Source organism: Odocoileus virginianus, chromosome 4, assembly GCF_023699985.2.
Source record: "Odocoileus virginianus isolate 20LAN1187 ecotype Illinois chromosome 4, Ovbor_1.2, whole genome shotgun sequence".
In the NCBI taxonomy this organism is placed as follows: domain Eukaryota; kingdom Metazoa; phylum Chordata; class Mammalia; order Artiodactyla; family Cervidae; genus Odocoileus; species Odocoileus virginianus.
In genome coordinates this window covers 36,747,712-36,765,565 of record NC_069677.1, presented here as the reverse complement: position 1 = coordinate 36,765,565, position 17,854 = coordinate 36,747,712, and the positions used below count along the sequence as shown (strand labels likewise).

The 17,854-nt window shown below is 40.5% G+C and overlaps 1 protein-coding gene across 4 annotated transcripts in view; it reads right to left on the bottom strand.

Moving 5' to 3' along the window:
- Positions 1 to 17,854, bottom strand: part of PLD1 (phospholipase D1) — a 219,010-nt gene that overhangs the window by 140,619 nt on the left and 60,537 nt on the right. The window contains exon 1 of one of the 4 annotated variants that reach the window (XM_070466416.1): positions 17,035 to 17,198. The exons of the other annotated variants lie outside the window; for them this stretch is intronic. The gene's annotated coding sequence lies outside the window, so the exon portion shown is untranslated. Of the gene's footprint in view, positions 1 to 17,034; positions 17,199 to 17,854 lie in introns of those variants that run through there. 4 annotated transcript variants of the gene reach the window in all.

Genomic DNA, 17,854 nt, shown 5'->3' with positions numbered 1-17,854 from the left:
AAAAGCACACTGTCATTACTCTCCACATCACCTGTGGATTTACCTCCTTCCCCATTAAAACCCCAGAATAATGCCCTTCCGTCCATACCTGCTATCTCCCACCTGTGCTCCTTTCCAACCCCCATCACTCGATTAATCAGTTCCCTTATCAACCTCTCTTGCTTCCTGTTTTTTCCTATTGCTGTTTACAATATTCACAAGCACCTCAATTACATATATGTTCCACTCAACTTCTCTTGCTGGGACTTGAGTCACGTTTTGGAAGGATTTCTGTTTCCCCGCTCAGCTAGACTGAACCACACATGTTTTCTGCGCTCTGACCTCTCAGCCTTCCAACAGGCTGCTCCCTCTGGGGTCTGCCTTACTCCAATTTCCTTCTTTGTCTCATTAACTCTTGTCACTCATTCTTTGTCCCGGGTGCCACCTCCTCCAGGAAACCGCCCTGTCCTTGCACGCTGGTTCAGATGACTCTCCTCAGTGCTTCTGCCACACCTATATGAGTCCATTGAGAACGTTCTTTTCCACTTTTGTCTCCATTTTTATCTCACTTAACCTTTCTGTTGCTTGACGCCCTCCTGAAGTCTCTTCTCTTGGCTTTCACGTTCCCACTATTCTAGTTTTCTTCCTCTGTCTTCGGCCACTGAGATGTAATCTTCCTGGAGGCTGTTCTTCTGCTCAGCTTTTACATGTTGGTTGTATTCAGGGTCCCACGATCTTCCTTTCAGATTCTCCTCGCCTCTCAGGGGTGGTTTCATTCATGGCAACACATGGTGACGATACAGACTCCTGTTTCCTTTCTTCGGTGCTTTTACGGTCCCAGGTGAAACCACCGTTGAACACATTCCTTCCCACTTGCCCTCTGTCTCCCCTGGAAGACTGGGAGCTCCCTGAACTAGGAGCCATCTCTGTATTCCCAGACACTGGTGTCTACCGGGCTTGAAACTCTTACCAGCCTTATTCTTTTTCCTAAGCTTCAGATATATATACCCAACTACCTGTGAACGTCCCACTTGGGTGAACTTGATATTCTCCAAATAGAATCATCATCTTCCAAATCCCAAAACATTTCCTCATTCTCGGTTTCCTTCCTGAATGAACTGGGAACATCATCTACCCAGCTGCATAAACCAAATCCTGGAATTCATCTACAGCCATACTCTTTCCCTAACTCTCTATATCCAAACAGTAAGTCCTGTCAAATTCTATATCTTCAATCTAACTGCTATATTTTATCTCCATAATCATGACAGGTTTCAGGAAATGAAAAAAAGTACAGTGTAGTTGGGCATAGGGTTAAGGGCAGGTGATGTTAAGGCATTTAGATTTTATCTCAAAGTCCCCATCCGCCACCTCTCACTTCCCACTCTGGATGCTGGAGTCCTGGAGCTGAAAAGTATTCAATGGCAATAATTTTGAGCTGCTCAAAATTGGGTTTTGTAGGATAAGTAACATTATTTTCAATTGGTTATCTTTTTTACTCCCCAACTAACCAATGTGGTTTCCCAAATAAAAACGATACTGGGCTAAAATAGAATACTGGCGCTGCTCTCTTTATAAAGTTACTGTGGACAATAACGATTTCCAGATAAGTCTCAGGGACATAAAGTAGTGGCTTCGTGGAACCATCAGAGCTCAGTTCTGCCATCTTTGAGAAACAATGCAATATTTAACGTAAATAAGTTAAACTGGATGTGTATGAGGGTGAGGGTTAGGGGAAAGAAGGATAGGAAAGATGAGAAACAGGCTGGATCTAATGACTCACAGGCATAGCTGACAGATGATCAATTCATCATTAAATTGGCACTAATATAAAGTTAATAAAAAGCCACAGAGTAATCAGGAAGTGCCTTAAGTTAGTAGTTTCCAAGAGTTCCTTGTTATGCCACCTATATCTGCCCCAAACTATAAGCATTAACCAAATTTGTTAAAGGTATGGTAATATGGAGGCAGGGTAGACACACACATTAGAAAGAGAAAAGAAAAATGTACTAGTAAAAATTTACAAAACAACACTGTGAATATTCTGAAAACTTCTGAATTATACACTTTAAATAAGTGAAAATTATGGTTTGTAAATTATATCCTTATGAAGCTGTTTTTAAAAAAATCTGCCAAGATAGGAATAATAAGTAGAATTGTAAAAATCAATCAACACATAGCAATACTCAAAGAAAGAACAAGTAATTTTCATTGATCCTACAGAATAACCAGCAACAAAAGTCATTTTTATATTTCCTGTAACAAAAATAGGCAAACTACTACTTACAAGCAAAAAAAAAAAAAAAAAAAGGCGAAAAGAAATTGTCAAAACACTTAAAGAAAGCAATCTGTCAATTCCTACTATGAATATCGCTTTAATTTCACTGTTTTCACTACCAGAAGACTCTGCTCAGTGAGATTATTAGGTTTTCACAAACACAATAATCACATCCGGAAGATTCTGCCAAGCTAGTATCTATGAAATTGTAATATGTATCACAAAGAGAACTATTACAAGCTCAGAAAAAGCACGCAAGTTTCAATGACTAGAGAAACAATCTGATAAAGAAAAGACAAATGCTCAGTCAGTGATCATTTCCTTTTCAAGAAGGGTTTTGAAAGAAAGGTACAAAAGATAGATAAAAAGTGGCAACACTCAGCTCCTTGTAAGCACACTTGCTGGGTGCTTTTTGGGAAAGAGGCAGGGTGTAATGTTTTCAGTCTCTCTCAGAAAAACAAGTTCGTTCATGCAAAGACAGAGTCCTTTTGAAATCATTTCAGAAGGTAGATCCCATGCATGGCTGAGTCTCTTTGATGTGCACCTGAAACTGTCACAACATTGTTAATCGGCTACACTCCAATACAAAATAAAAAGCTTAAAAGTTAACAAAATACAATAAAAGGTAGATACCAAAGTGGAAGGTAGGTGTATGCTCAGAATATGATCCATTGGAATAGAAATTAACTATGCCTATCCTCTGATCTCACTCAGATTCAGCTGATCAAGCAAAACAATCCAGATGATATAAAACAAAACAAAAACCTATCCTGCAATTTGTATCCTCAGAGATAATTTGCTCAAACCCAAGGAACCAAACATAACTCACTTTGGGTTTTAAGTTAAAACATGTTGAATCCACTGTGACTCAGCACACAGGTGTCACTAAAAGGTGTCTGAAACCAGACTAGCTTTAATACGGTACACAAGAGACAGCCAATGAATCAGGTACAGAATTAGGCAGGAAGAGCACTGGCCTCAGAGTCAAAGTTTTAGATCTAATCTCAACTCTGGGAACTCTCCAAAAACTGAATTCAATATCTGTTGAAAGGAAAGAGTTGCTTTTGAATTTTTACACACCTACATACCAGGCATATAGTAGATGCTCAATAAATGTCTTCTGAATTATCACTGTAGATAGCTAACATTGAGCAAGCACTAAGTCCTTCATATGCATTATATATCATTTAAGCATTACAATAATCCTATAAAGTAGATTTTCATATTACTTGCATATCACAAATTCAGAAATTGAAGTTTAGAGATTAGTAATGTGCCCATGTGACTCCGCTGCTGAGTGGCAGAAAGAAGACTGCAGGGCCCAAGGCTGTTAATCAACGTGCATTTATGCACTACTGCCTCTCTGAACTCGGCTGGGCATTGGACAAAGTAAACATAGTCATCAGTGAACATATGAGGCTCCTCCGACTTAATGTTTGTTTTATTGCTTGCTTTTTGCCACCACCTGTCTTCCTAGGAGCAATAATCTTGGGATCCTTGCTACTCAAAACCTGGTCTGCTGAATGTAAACATCACCCTGAAACTTGGAAATGCAGAATCTTAGCCGTATATCCCAGAAACACAATCCATGTTTTAACAAGACACCCAATGATTCAGAGGGACCTCAGTTTGAAAGGCACTGGTTTAGACTAGCTCCACAATGATATTAATACACGTTATGACAGGAGGAATGAAGGTCTGAGAAGGAAAATACAATAGAAATGTTATAGTCAGTGAGAACAAAACCAGCTTGCTATGGTTGTGTCAGGACCTTTATTCACCTAGATAATGGCACACAGATATTTATAAAGGAGCTAGCAAAATGCTTGGTGAATTGATGAGACAACAGCTGAATCTATAGGGAGTATACCTATAGTCTCCCACCCTCTTAACATCACCAAACGTGTGTTTTTAGAAGCACATATCATGTAGCAAATAAAAATACACAAAGTCTTTGGCAAATACTGAATTTCTCATCAGGCGAAGGGCAGAGCTGTGTATGGACTGATAAACCTCAAGACCTGGATGATAGATATTACCGCTCGACCACAATCCAAGAGTCAGTTCTTAACGAGGTAACTTTATCCTTTTGAATATTAACACATTTTTTGAAGTACAACACTAAAGTCACCTTAAAATTTGAGTTTAAAAAACTTGATTTAAATTTGAGCTATTTCAATACGGCTTATGGCTTTCTTTTCAAAACACACACCTACATTTCTAGACAGAAAGTGGCCTATATTTTTGGCCAAGAAGTATAAGACAGCAACTCTTCTCTCACGAGCGATATGAGTTGTGTTGTACTGAGTCAGAATCTAAAGAAGCATCTGAAGGAGCTAATTTTTACTTGCTATTTCTTATTCACTTAAACAGAGTTATAAAATCCCAGTAGCTCCACATAACTAAAAGTCATGCACATGACTAAAAGTTATCTTAGTAGGAAGTGAGATATACAGGTCACTTTTGTCTTTATTCCCACTTTTAAAAGAAAAAAACTACAGTCCTTTCCTAGTCCTAATTCTATGCTTCCCAGCACTAAATGTGCCCCACACCGGTGGAAATCCATTCTCTTCTTCCGTTCTATGCTCTCAGTCATTTGAAATCTACTAGGCAGGTTCTTCTCTTTCAAACTTTCAACTATATATTCTTGACAATTTCTACTTCCTCCTGTCTTCATCTAGGGAGAACTAGAACAATCAGAATGGATTTCTTGCTAAGTAACCATCCAGATATCTCCTGGAAGGCTTGCTTTCACCACAGTGCATCTAAAATAGGAATTGCTTTTAATACTCAACCCACTTAAATTCTGTTACCATCATAAATTGTCCTCTGAATTCGGAGATTCTATACAAACGCCATCAAATATGTCAGGGTTTTACAATAAAGACAAAGAGAGGATGTGGGCATGCTCAAAGTCAGAGGGCAAGCAGGAAGTACAGCAAAGTTTAGAGAAGTGCAGTCCTAAGGGTTTTGATTCAGAGTTGAGGCCAGAGACTACAGAAACAGGAAGACATGTATTAACACCAAGAAACACTGAAGGCATAACCCACAGGCCTGAGTCAGTCAACAATGGGGTGTTTAGAGGCCTGAGGGGTCCCATGAGAGAATCAACTATACAAGAGTTTCCTACAAGAGACCCAAATTCGCAATCTCAATGAGGCCAGCAATGGACCATACTGAAAACCAGTCACAATTGCGCTAACCCAACCTCATTGCCGGTGGCACTGTTCATGAATCCACCACTTTGGAGCATAATTTAGTACTATGTAGAATCACGAAATATTTATGGTCTTTGATCTGATAACCACATGTTAAAAATACAGAGAAAGGGACATACAGAAAGTGGTTCACTGCCAAGGACAAACGCAGACATCTGCATTTAGGTTTAAACACTCACAGGTACAGACAGTGGTTGCCCAGATTAGCGGCTGTTTTGTGAAAAAGCCCTGGGGATCTGGGATGAATAAACTTCACTTCAGGGCTCCTGAGGAGGAAGTAGCAAGAATGGTGGGAACACATGCCACAGTCAGCAGAATTGGTCTGAATTGGTTCTCCCTTCTACAGATGGCAGTGAAAGGGAAAGTGTTAGTCGCTCAGCTGTGTCTGACTCTTTGTGACCCCATGGACTGTAGCCTGCCAGGCTCCTCTGTCCATGGGATTCTCCAGGCAAGAATACTGGAGTGGGTTGCCATGCCCTCCTCCAGGGGATCTTCCCCTGGATTTGAACCTGGGTCTCCTGCATTGCAGGCCGATTTCTTTACCATCTTAGCCAACAGGGAAGCCCACAGACTGCAGTAAATCACTCAAATTTCTTATGCTTGGGCTTTTGAAATGAAATATTTCTGCTCTGTGATCTACTGGGAAACAAGCCTCTTCCAAATGCAAATATCTAAGTCCAGGTGAAACAAAGCCATCAGCTATTTTCTCCCCAGTAGTGCTGGGGAGCTAGGGGGTATGCGAGAGGTGGCCATTAGGAAATGAACAATAAAGAAAGCAGGACTGGCCCCAGTATAGATGTATACAAAAGAAATGATTCTGGCAAGCCCAGACATTTGCATCTTCCCATACACAGAAGATCACTAAATCTTTTCATGTGAGAAGTTTAGCTCTTCTTAATTTAACAGTAATCTTTTAATATTCAGATTACCTGCCCCTTGCTGCAAAACTTGTGTATAGCCTGGCTCCTCCCCTTCCTCCTTGGAGTCAGCTCTCTGTCTCCCATCAGGAGAGAAGGAGTCAGGACTCTGGCCCGAGTCCAAACATTCCCACCGAATAAAACCTAACTCAACTTTTAGGTTGCATGTATTTTTTCCAGTCGACAGACTCCTCATCTCCAGAGGGAAGATACCGTATTTCTTTGATTCACAGATGTGCTTCCTGTCCCCGTTCTCCCAATACACATTTAACTTTTCTGAAATTGACATGACTATTGCATTTTATGTCGCCATTTAACGAGATGGCGTTTTTCTATCTCTATTTCTCCCCAAAAAGCTGAAATTTAATTGACGGTATTATCTTGTCATGAACAGTGTTTTAGAATCAAGGAAATACAATAGTAACACTGACCTTAGTATCATTGTGAAGACTAAATAACATCAGGTATATAAGGTCCTTCAGCACGTTGCCTTGAAAATAGTGACTGCCCCCACAAATGGCACATGTTAACATTGATCATTAAGAACTGATACACTCTTAGGATACATTGCTTCAGTCATGTCTGGCTCTTTGCAACCCTGTTGGCTATAGCCCACCAGGTTCCTCTGGCCATGAGATTCTCCAGGTAAGAATACTGGAGTGGGTTGCCATGCCCTCCTCCAGGGGATCTTCCCAACCCAGGGGTTGAAACCACATCCCTTCATCTCCTGCATTGACAGATGGGTTCATTACCACTAGCACTGTCTAGGAAGCCCAGTATCCAGAGAAGCAGCCAACAATTCCAGCTTGCCGGTCAGTCTACACTTGGACCTGACTGAGGCCACAGAAAAACAAAGGCAAACCATGGATACTCAGAGAATAGGGACTGGGTTGAAGAAGTCTGAAAATAAGACATTATAAGGAAGGGTTGAAACAAGCTGGAGTTTTTAAGCTGAACAGAAATGAGAATGCGGGCATCAGTAGATGTCTCCTCTGTGGTTTCAGCGGACAGAACTGGAACACAAGGGTGGATATTCTAGAGAAGCTCCTGTCACATCCACATAAAGGAGAACTTTCTAACACTTTGAGCTCTCTAGGAGTGAAAAAGTCCTGGTGAACGGAGAGCTTCCTAAAACAGGAAGTGCTCCATCAGTGCCTGGATGGCGCCGGGTCAGCTTGCTCCAGAAAAGCCTCCTTCTTGGTCTCAGAGGCTGCACCGTGTCCACGTCAGCTTTAGAATACCAAGTTTGACTCTTCCTCCTCCAAACCCAGGCCAGACTTCTGGGGACCACCCTGAGCAGAAGTGGCCCCCTCAGCCTCCACCAGCTTGGGCTCCACTGTCTAGGGAAAAGCTAGCACAAAACCATGAACCTGGCAAAAAGCAAAGAAAGGAGAAGATGGATTCACTGGGGTGTCCAGTGTTGTGGCAGCTCACATGGGAGGTAATGATGCAGTTTAGATGAAAACTGACAGATCTGAACTGGGGAGGCAAGAGGCCGTGCCAGCGCCTGACCTACTAAATGTTCTGGTTCAACCATAACGAGCCCATTTAAGGTCCAGGCCAGTTTTACAAATGACAGCAAAGCCTTGGTGAGGTCCACGTTCTTTCCTTCAGATATAGGCCTTCTTGCCCCAGTTAACATACCCTAAGTTAAGCCTCTATCCATGCTTTAGGGAATAATTTTTATCCATATTCTATGAAAACCTGCTAAGATCCCAGAGTAAACCACATGTGTAACTTTGGACTGTAACTTACCAACATTTATGAACACTGGTTTAAGCTTACTGTGAACTTTGTGATTCAACTACATCGTCAATGTTGCAATCATTTTATCTAAATCTCTCTGATCAAAGGTGGTGGGTGTTAACCCTTGGCAACAAGTGCCTTGTTTACATCAGGTGATCAGTGGATACTTCTGCCTGGTGAAGATGAATAGCTCAGTAACCAACCTACTGAAGGACCTCAGTCTTACTCCCCAGATGATGCTTGGGTCCAAGAGAAGCTATAGGCTATGGCTCAGTCCTCTGTTAGTCAAGGTTTACCTAAACTTCTTTTGTCAGAAACATTTCTTATCATTGAAAACTCTGTAAAACCAGGTACAGTTAGGAATCCACATAACATAAGATCAAAATTCTCTCTTCCACAGTGTTGAGCAACTAGCATGAGTCAGGTGGTAGAATGGAGTTGAGGAGCACAAAGGTTAACAGCTCTCATCAGAAGCTCACAGTCCAGGGGAGGAGACAGGCTCCTAAGAGCTAATTCTCAGAGTGTGAGAAGTGCAGTATTTGCTCAGAGGAGGAATTGCTCAATCTGGGGTCTGGGGAAGGTTACTGCTGGAAAGGCACACTGGCAAGGAGTCTTGAAGGCTGGCTAGGAGTTCACTGAGCAAGCGAGTGTGCATGTTCAGTCATTTCCGTCATGTCCAACTCTTCACGACCTTATGGACTATAGTCTGCCGTGCTCCTCTGTCCGTGGGATTCTTCAGGCAAGAATACTGGAGTGGGTTGCCATGCCCTCCCTCCAGGGGATCTTCCTGACCCAGGGGTCGCACCCAGATCTTCTGCACCAAGGGGGATTCTTTACCACTGAGCGTAGAAGAAAAAACACATTCCAAGAAAAATGAACAGTGATAGTATGCTGGACTACCTAACCTAAAGAACAATAACATTATCCTTGCGTGTTTGAGCAGCAGAGTGAGGCAGGGTGAGGACCATGAAGTTGTTTTCAGATATCTGGGGGACAATCTGATAAAGTGTTTGCTTCTCCATGTAGAAAGTATTATAAGAATTGGAAAGTAGGGTGCCTATGAGATTGTACATTTCAGTTTAATATATACAAGAACAGTCTTTAAAGAAGGACTATTAACAAAGAAACTGCTTGTCTGGAGTAGACAAGTTGACTTCATAATCATCTAGTTTTGGAGTCACTTTGGGTTCTAATTATAGCTTAGCTCATGGTAAGCGCTTAATAATCAGGGGTTATCCATACTGTGAGATGGAGAACTCATCTTCACACTGTGAGTATCCACACCAGACCAAGCTGTCATCTCTGGCTATGTCTAATGCTTGGGGTGTAAGTTCTAGGTAGACTAGAGACCATCAAGCTCCCTCCCAGGTCCTAGCCTGGGAGTCTTATTTGAATGTCTCTGCCCATTTCTGATCTGGCAATATTCCCTCAGCTCACCAGGAAAAACACTAAAGAAATGTCCATTCATAACCTGCTATCTATAAATGTTAGCTCTCATTACTATGGTTATTATTTCCTCGATATTGTCCTTCTACTAACCTTATCATCTCTGGTTTTTATTCCTGTGAGAGTGGCTGTATGTGTTTAATGGTATGCAAATATTCTTGCAAGCCAACTCAAATCCTTAGTAGGAATAGATGACATCAGAAAGAATGAAATAAAATAACTTCTATAATTTATTATAAATGACACTCATAACAACAATAGGTAATATTCACTTAACACTCATTGTGCATCAGGCACTCTGGGAAGCTTTATATATAAATTATTTCACTTAGTACTCAGAAGAACTCTGAAAGGTAACTACTAGTATTATAATCCTCATTTTATAGATAAGGAAATTGAGTCTTAGGAAGTCCAGTTTTCACTCAAGATTCCAACTAACAAGCAGTGGTCTAACCTAGCAATTTTGTAACACAGCCTACAAGGATCACATATTAATAGATATGTACTCCCATATATTTAAAAAATTTGAATACTAAATATTTGTATTTAAATCTTAAACACAGGGGCTCCAGAAAACAAGAATAAGCCATGTAATCCAGTAAATAGGTGATAACGGTGAGTTCGTCTGGTTTCGATTTTACATTTTCAGGACACTGTTGAGAAGAAAGGGGCCATAGAGTAACCAGGTCATGTTCACCGAAGTGGTCTTTGACCATCAAATTAAAATTTCCAGCTTTCTCACCTGTATGATTCTATTCAAATGAAATGTTCAGAATGGAAAAATCTAGAAGGGCAGAAAGCAGAACAGTGGTTGCGTAGTGCTGGGTGAGGAGGAGAGCAGGGGAGAGAGCGTGGGTTCAAGGTTTCTTTTGGGGGTGCCAAAAATGTCCTAAAATTAGGTTGTGGGGATGGTTATACAGGGCTTCCCTCGTAGTTCAGCTGGTAAAGAATCTGCTTGCAAAGCAGGAGACCCAGCTTCAATTCCTGAGTCAAGAAGATACCCTGGAGGAGGGCATGGCAACCAACTTCAGTAATCTTGCTTGGAGAATCCCCATGGACAGAGGAGCCTGGTGTCCACGGTGTCACAAACAGTCGGACATGACTGAGCCGCTAAGCGCAGCACACAGGGTTATACAACTCTGTAAATACACCAAAGGAAACAGAAGTGTATGGTTTGAAGGGGTTAACCCTGTGATGTGCAAATTACACAATACACAATTTCAATAAAGCTGCTAAAACATAATTCCCAGGGTTCGGTGTCCAGTGATCTTCAGTCACTCCCTGTGGCTGCTGTCTTCCAGAATAAACATGGGAACCAGATGTGCATTAAGTAAGCCTTTACCCGAGAACAAAATGTTCGAACAACAACCATGAAAATAAAGACCACACCTGTGAAACTGGTCAGTTTTCCTTGGAAGCCACACTGAGCCTTCCACTTCTTTCTCCAATGTTATAAGTTTAGTGCTGAAAGGTGTTTGCTTTTGATTTTTACCAACGCAGGGAAAATGGAATCATAGTTTCATTCCTTATTACTAAAATGTTTGTAAGACAGAAATATTAAAAATAGCAGCAACAGGGGAATCAAAAGACCTCTAAAAACCCCAAAAGATTCCAATCAAGTTGACTTGAACCTTGGGATCTCAATCATTCTGGGCTTCCGGGACCTCATCTGGAACAGGACGAGGAGGAAGAACGAAGTGAACTACTCCAAGGTTCTTTTCCACCTTCATCATTCCAGTCAAATCGTATCTTCTAAGGGCTGTCTCAGTGTGTTGATTGGTCCCATGGGGCCAGCGTGTGTGTGCTCAGTCATTTCCAACTCTTCTGCAACACCATGGACTACAGCCCGCCAGGCTCCTCTGTCCACGGGGCTTTCCAAGCAAGAATACTGGAGTGGGTTGCCATTTCCTTCTCCAGGGGATCGTCCTGACCCAGGGACTGAACCTGTGTCTCCTGTGTCTATTGCATTGCAGGTGGATTCTTTACCACTGAGCCTAGGAAGCCCTATGTCCCATTCTAAACACCAGCAACAGCCCTTGGACCAAGGAATTGTTATCAAGACATCTGGATGCACTGGAAATCACGAGTGTCTTTCTTGGACTGATGTCTCAAGCATTTAAGTGCACTTCTTCCCACAGCCCTTATTTAATAAACTATCTATCTTATAATTTTATTAGCTATAACAGCTGACTAAGATTTTAAACCTGGTACATAAGAAATCAAAAGGCAGTGTCATAAAATAATGAATGCGTGCATGCTAAGTAGCTTCAGTCGTGTACAACTCTGTGACTCTATGGATTGTAGCCTGCCAGGTCCTCTGTCCTTGGGATTCTCCAGGCAAGAATACTGGAGTGGGTTGCCATGCCCTCCTCAGAATAAATGCAGCTGTATAAATGCAGCAAAATAATTGCTCCTCAGAATAAAAATATCCTCTCCTTTATAGAAATTTATCTGGCCTCAGCTCTCACCTGTCTGACTCCTGATCTATTTTTATTATAAAACATAAATTCCTCTTAAAGGAAACCTTAAATTTGCAAACTATTTGAGGAAACTAAAATCATTCTTAGAGCTACCATCTTAAATAGATTATAGGTGATGTTCAGTTACTATTTGGAGAAGGCAATGGCACCCCACTCCAGTACTCTTGCCTGGAAAATCCCACAGACAGAGGAGCCTGGTAGGCTGCAGTCCGTGGGGTCGCAAAGAGTCAGACACGACTGAGCGACTTCACTTTCACTTTTCATTTTCATGCATTGGAGAAGGAAATGGCAACCCACTCCAGTGCTCTTGCCTGGAGGATCCCAGGGACGGAGGAGCCTGGTGGGCTGCCGTCTATGGGGTCGCACAGAGTCAGACATGACTGAAGTGACTTAGCAGCAAGTTACTATTATTTGTATATCTTGTCTTCATTTTTCTCTTTCCATGAATAAGTTATATATTTTTCAAATATAAAGGGGCTGAACTGAACTGAAAGGAAACATAAATATTAACATGCAGAAGACTATAAGAAGAAAATTAAAACTGCCAGAAATTCCTACTTTTAAAATAATCCCTAAATCCCTATTAACTTGATGTGACCATCCCTTCTGCTGTCTCCCTAAGAATAACACATACAGAGAGATGTATTTTAAACATGGCCAAGTATGAGAGACACAAATAGTTTGAGATCCAGTGTTTTAACTTAAATATCTGTCACCACCATTTCCTACCCTGATAATTTTTCATAAGTTAAGTAGTAATAGCAGCCTAATGATCCATTATGCAATTTTCTTCTAGTGTGTATTTCAATTGTTACCAACTTTTCATGATAATAAATAACACTTCAATGAATATTTTTGTAAATATTAAAGTTAAAGCTTTTGCACTCCTATCTGGAAAATCCCAATCTATTGCCCTAATCCTTTTGTGATTTCCTCTATTGGTTTTTGGCTTCCCAAGTGGCTCAGTGGTAAAGAAACCATCTGCCATTGCAGGAGATGCAGGTTCAATCCCTGGGTTGGGAAGATCCCCTGGAGAAGGAAATGGCAAACCACTCCAGTATTCTTCCCTGGGAAATCCCATGGACAGAGGAGCCTGGCAGGCTACAGTCCATGGGGTTGCAAAAAAGAGTCAGACACAACTTAGTGAATAAACAACAACTACTGGTTCTAGGAAGAGAAAGTACTTCCCAATCCAATGGTTAGAATTATTGTTTGATTTCTTTTTTTAAATTTAACTTTTTAACCTATGGATGGTATTTTTAAAGATTCCAAACTTATTTGTCACATGTTTAAGCTTTGACCAAATCCAGAGTAAGCTATTTGCACAACATTTTCAAATGCACATTTATGTTTTTAAAGGAAATACATGTCTCATATTCTTGGCTTTCCACTAAGAAAACCTTCAGCAATGACAAAATAACCAGAACTTTGATTGTCAGCAGGAAATCACACTGGTCAGGAATGAAGAGGACACCACTCATCCAGGCCAAATAAAATCTAAACAAGCAAAAGGCCCAGGTTTGAGCCTTAGTGGTTTTATTATTTTAGCCTTAAAAAGTCTCAAAGGTTCCAAGATTAGCTTATGCATTTAAAAGACAGTTTTTAAAACTGTGGGGTTATTCTCCACAGGGACTGGTCACCATTGGTCTCGTTTACTGACCACTGACCAAGCTCTGCATTCTGCTTCGCCACTGGTTCTCTCCACTCACCACCAGCAGAACATGTGAGAAAGCAGAACACAAGCTCAATGCCCACCCAGTGGAAAAAGAACACAAAGGACATGCCTTACTGGTTGATGGTGGGTCAACAGAAGCATCTTTGAGAAGGAAGTGCAGCACAGATAATAGTATTTCATGGTTGCTTCTCAATTGGATTATATTTCCCAAAGACATCAGCTTCTCACTCCATTTCTTCCCCACCACATCGCCTCTCTGAGGCACAACATATTACTGCCGAGTAGTTGTTATGACTTGGGACTAATTATGTAACTTCCCTGGGCCAGTTTCATCAACTGTAAAGTGGGGATAATACAGACAATTGATGTCTTAGGGTTGTTGTGAAGATTAAATAAGAGGCTGACACAAGGGATGGCCCTTGGAAAATGCTTTTTGAGTGTTAGCTGTTATTATTACTATTACCTTCCCTCTACTACTCCTGCCATGATTACTAATATCATCACCTCCAGAAATGCCAGAAGGTCAAACTTAATTTGGGTTCTTTAGAAGGAAAGAGGGAATGGGGGATGTCTATGGTCAGATCAGTCCTGAGAATAGAACCTGTCCTCAGCCTTTGCAATCCCTCTGGGAAGTTAGTACGTACTGTCATTACTAAAATAGTGAATTTCTGAGGTGGGTGCTATCACAGCATCTCTTGCCTTCTGTCTGAGTTGCTGATAATGTAAACACAAGACCCATTCATGTGGGCACCATTAATGAGCAGGGTTGGGAACAAGGATTCAGTGACTTAGGTATGAAACAGGCAAAGGTGGCCATACATGAATTTGATAAGACCAGAAACTGTAAATCAACAGCTGACAGCTCCCCAAACACGCACAGTGAAGATCCAACTGATGGGCAGGAATGAGACTGATCTGGGATATGAACAGACCCGGCTGATAGGTGAACATTTATCAAGGTTCAGAAGTCAGAAAACCAACTCCTAATATCACCATTCCTCCTGATTATTCATTTCTTTCCTCCAAGTCCTTATCTTCTAGTGACATCCACCGTTCCCAATGTTTGGAGTATGGGCCAATTTGTGCTGAAATAATCTGCCCTAGGATTTGTCTCCAACTTTGAATCTAAGCTTTGTTTTAAAAGGAAATAAGGATCACATGCTTCTGGAACATAAACTATGTTCATAACCATCTGAGATTTATGAGGCATCTGGAGTACTTCTGACTGTTAACAAGAAAGCATGTTGGATAAAATTTAATCGGCTCAGAGTTTAACCTGATATGGAATGGGAAAAATGCCCGTCTCTACTTGATTTTAGCCAAAAGGCAGAAATGTAAGGCAAGATGAGAACGAGAATTGCAATGTGTGTGCTAAGCCTGGAATCAAGAATAAGATTTGCTTCGATCCCAAGTTACAGATTTTGAGCACTCTGTTGTACAATCTTTTATTCCCGTCATGTTTGGAGGAAGCTTACTATAATGGATACTCTTTAGGAAAACCCTAAAACCTGGTTTTTATGGAGTTTCCTCTCTTATTCTACCCTTTGTCACGTTGGTTTTTTTCTGTTTCTAATCAGTAGTATTTTGTTTTGTTATCATCTGTAGAAGAAAAGGCTGGGAAGCACTTGGGAATCTAGAAATTGAGACCTACCAGACATAACTGAGTCTGACATGAGCTTTTTTAAGACTTATCCATGCCAATTTTCCATGCACAAACGAGTAATCAACAAGTAGAATGACTTAACACTGTCCTTTAAAATCAGAGAGCAGCTATAATCAGATTGACAAAAGTCTTCTTTAAAATTTTAAGTTAATAGTATTTAATAATAATAGCACTATGCAGTACTAACATATATTAATATTAAGCAAATCATAGCAATCTCTGGGTTTTTTTTTTTATTTACAGTTGAATAAAATATCTGTAGACACGGGCAATAATACAGCTGTACAACTGTGTCTCAGGGAGATAAAGTCCAGTCCATTTTGCAATCCTGAGATGGCATGCACACATAACTTTATAACTTCAGCCTCAGCAGAGATAGGACTGGGAACTTTAAAGTTTAGCAAATCACCTCAGAGATCTTTCTAAGTATAATAGATACTTATAGATATCTATAATATCTATAATGATAGGTATTATACTTAGAAAGATCTCTGAGGTGAGATCTTTCTCTGAGGTGATTTGCTAAACCTCCTTCTCCCTCAGTTTTATATTTTTAGACAGAAGAGAACATGAGAGAACAGACCCTTTCTGAAACACGGTATTTCCCAGCAGGGAAAAGAAAGAGAAGATTAAAATGGTAATAATAGAAGTCTATTCACACATTTTAAAATACTAGTGCTTACCTTGAACTAAACCATACCTAAAGTAACATAAAAGCCAGTATACTTCATAAGAATACTTACACTTCATAAGTACTTCATATACAAAATTGAAAATATCATCAAATCGAATTACTCTTGTTAAACTATTTAATACCAGGTTGCTTTGGTGACAAGTGAACAAAGGTAAAGTTGTTCTCGAGATGTCTAAGTTAATGAAATTAAGGAAGATATTCTCTTGATACTTCACTTTATTGACTTAATTTCATTTTAATACTAGCAGCGATAATTTCATGCCTTACTAGGCACACTCCATTTTGACTGTCATATTTACTCCTAGAGTAATCTTCAATCCTGAGGAATCACTTAAGAAAAACAGTGATGACTAAGGAAGGGATTCAGTTCAGCTTGATCCACCTGTGCACTCTGTCCACGTTAACTGTTACACAGGTATTTTCTGAGGCATTCTAGAAAAATGCCAGGCTTTTCAAAAAGAACATTAAAATGATATTCTGGTTCCTTTAACTATAAGTAATAGGCCCTAGAGAAAACCATACATCAGACAAGCTTGCATGCTGGCTGGGACACAGGACACTGTTGCCTTGTGCTCCAAAAAGTAAAATAAACCATGTATAAAATCATAGTTATTACTAGAAGACATAATGAGAAGATACAATGAAAGGAATTCTGAAAAAGGGACTGAAAATGCATACAAACAAGCAGAGATTTTTAGTCTGCACATCTAACAAAAACCAGTCATTACTTCATGGCTTCCTTCGGCATTTAATATTGTCCAACAATGCATATATTACAAGGAAGACTAAAAGCCTTAGACCTCCATAGGATCAATGAACATTATTTTCTAAAAAAACACAGCAACAGCACAAATGCCATGCCGACTGTCATGTCATCGCCCCGTGAGAACAGAAAGTCTGATACATGAAGCAGAAAGTTCAAAATGTTATTTACTAACCTGGTGCCCCCGTGAAAGTAGTCGCTTCATATTGCTTTAAAGAAAGAATCCTTAGTATGAAACTAATCTCCAGAGCAGCTGACAGCTGAGAGGGGAAAAGAAACTGACCACCCTGAGAATTCAGACACAGGAAAGCAATCCGTTTTGAAGCCCGTTTTTGGCTGACTCCCCAAAGGCAACTTAAGTCATAGCCAAGCCCACAAAGCACTTTAGCCTATAAGCTTTAGTAATGAACTTGAAACCACTCCCATATGTTAAATAGACACTGGGCTGCTCTGAGAAATAAAATCCACTTACAGAATGAGCTAAGACTTTGGGCTTCATTTTTGTACTTGGTGCCCAAGAAAACCATAACACACCAACTTAAACAAAGAGCATTCTCACTCCTTTCTCTCCCTTCAGATGCTGTCTTAAAGTGACTCATTCATTTTAAACAAGAGGAATACAGTCTGTCCTCCACTAGGGCCATGAAATGAGCTTTATATTGTTGCCCAAGTTGGTGGTGGTGGTGGTGATGGAAATACAGCACTATAATTTCATGTTGCCTAAGAGGGACCATATTAAGTTATTGCTTCTGAGAATCAAAGTTACATGCTATCGCTATTCCCTGATTTTTAAAATATATTGTTGTGTTTAGTCACTAAGTCAAGTTGGACTCCTTTTTTGCAACCCCATGGATTGTAGCCCGCCAGGCTCCTCTGTCCATGGGATTCTCCAGCAAGAATACTGGAGTGGGTTGTGATTTTGTACTCCAGAGGATCTTTCTGACCCAGCGATTGAAGCTGCACCTCCTGCATTGGGAGGCAGATTCTTTACTACT